The following is a 2,665-nucleotide window of genomic DNA, read 5'->3' on the forward strand; positions in this document are numbered from 1 at the left end:
TTTGGTGGTCAACCAAAGACATACGACAGGGCAATGGCTCTACACCATTAATATGGTTGATCCTCGACTTTGTCGATAGTGTCGTCTGCCAGATACGAATGCACATTTACAAACTTCCAGCATGCTGGAATAAAAGTGGATTAGCAACTTAATCAGTACAACGAAAAACCAACCTAAAGTTGCAACTTTGGACTGCTTTCTCGTTGTACTGACGAATGCACATCTCATGGAATGCAGATCCTCTGCGGAGGAGTTAATAAGACGAATGCTTGCCCTTCTTATTTTTCCACACAGAGTGGAACCACATTCCCTTTTATTCTCAGATGTGACGTTTTCCCGTCACACCAAGACTAATGAAGTGATACGGATCAAAGGAATGTCGATGTCTTATCTGTTCCACGACAGTGACAATAGCATTCTTGATTTTAGGGATTTTCTACAGGAACGTTTCACAAGTTTTCAGCACCACCCGCTTTATCAACAGTACTATGCCAGTTTTTTGGGCAGTGTATTCTTCGACCTTCCCCCGCAGCTGGGGTGTGCCGCACATGAGAAGTAATGTCATAGTGAATGTCTAATTCTCAGCACAGGTGCAGTAAGAGGGACATGTGGCATTATTCCTTGAGACGACGTGCCCGGACCTCGTCTGCACGACTAGGGGATCACCTTGTAACCACTAGCGTATAGCCAGAGGTGTGCGACCTTTTTGAATGTTATGCAGGGAGTGCGGTTTATTTCTACTGTTCATTATTGTATTACATGTTGTTTTTGTTTTCTTACCAGAAGAAACCAATTGTGCAACATAACATTTATATTAATGTTTCCCCCTCTTTATCTGTAATGATGAAAATGAAAATTAACATCCTCCATAATCGATGGATTAAAACGTTGTAATGTTGAAGTCTGGTGGTTGAAGAATCGCTGCTCCTAATCTTTCTAATCTCCGTTTCTTTTTTTACTTTCACTAAATTCCATCCTTTTTTTAAAAAAAAAAAAAACAACTCATGAAAAATATAATCTGCCGAACGGATTAATGGCGATGGTTTTTTAGATGGTTTTTAGGCGTTTTTGCACCCCCCACTAGGTGGATACCAGGCTGGTACGCATGTCCCGCCTCAGTTACACGCTTCCCAAACATTTAGAAAACTTTCACACTTTCACATAAATCTCATCACATACAGACAGCTGGGCTACAGACATTCAGTCTGAAAGGGGTAACGGCGTGGTGACAGGAAGGGCATCAGGCCACACCTCAAACTAACCACGCCAAATCCGTTAATGACCACGCCGACTCTGCGCAGATGCCTAACAAAGGCTCAAAAGAAAGAAGATTTAAACGTTACAGCCTGACAGCCAAGCTACAACTATCACCCAATTGGAAGGAAAAAGAGACGAGCTTTGGGAATAAGGGAACAATTTTGTGACTGGGCTAATCACTGTCTATTAGAAATGAGGTGTGTTCAGAATTAACGGTCATTTTTGTTTCTTGGAAGAAATTTTATATATTCATCTACATCAATGTTATCACCTTGAAAATAATCCCCATTAGATATTACAAACGTATGTCAGAGCTTTTTCATATCCCCAAAAGACTTCTCGAACTCGGGTTTTGGGATAGCTGTTAACACTCTCTACAAGGAGTCTATAAATCCACGTGCGCTTGTAAAACGTCAGCCCTTTGAGTTATTATATTATTTTTGAGAGCAGAAAAGAGTCACATGGGGCCCTATCTGACGCATATGTAGGTTGGGTCGTCATCAGAATGTCGATATCAGGAAAAAATTAACGAGCTCGTAACGAGAAAACAATAAGTCACGCACAACAGAATTTACACTAAATTGTTTTTCTCCTTCTTTGTAAAGGGATTCTTCTGATCATCATTATCAATGTGTTGTTCTGAGTTTCCAGCGAATTCTGCCTTATTATCGTCATCACTAGAAAATTCAAAGTCAGTTGGTGGGTTTTCAGAATCAGAAGACTGCTGCGACAATTCCCTTTTCTCCATAAAATTTTCAATTTTTAGAACAGACAACTCTTATGAAATAATTCATCAAAATGAACATACGCTTATCACAAGGAGGACTGTCGAACGCTGAAAGATGACGACGTGAGTTAACAATAGCAACTGTTCCCGCCCGCACAGGGTTGCAAGGCACGTACACGAGGAAACGTCGACCAACACTTTAACACAAACCGGAGGTAAATGTTTGGAATTATTTTCCAAAATTATGACTAACAAAACAAATTAGGAAAAGGCTTAACATTTTATTAAAATAAAATGGTACAAATGGCTCTAAGCACTATGGGACTTAACATGTGGGGTCATCAGTCCCCTAGACTTAGAACTAATTAAACCTAACTAACCTAAGGACATCACACACCTCCATGCCTGAGGCAGGATTCGAACCTGCGACCGTAGCAGCAGCGGTGTTCCGGACTGAAGCGCCTAGAACCGCTCGGCCACATCCGCCGGCTTGCCGGCCGGTGTAGCCGAGCGGTTCTAGGCGCTACAGTCTGGAACCGCGCGACCGCTACGGTCGCAGGTTCGAATCCTGCCTCGGGCATGGGTGTGTGTGATGCCTTTGGGTTAGTTAGGTTTAAGTAGTTCTAACTTCTAGGGGACTGATGACCTTAGAAGTTAAGTCCCATAGCGCTCAGAGCCATT

The sequence above is a fragment of the Schistocerca nitens genome, chromosome 1 (assembly GCF_023898315.1).
Source record: "Schistocerca nitens isolate TAMUIC-IGC-003100 chromosome 1, iqSchNite1.1, whole genome shotgun sequence".
Lineage (NCBI taxonomy): Eukaryota > Metazoa > Arthropoda > Insecta > Orthoptera > Acrididae > Schistocerca > Schistocerca nitens.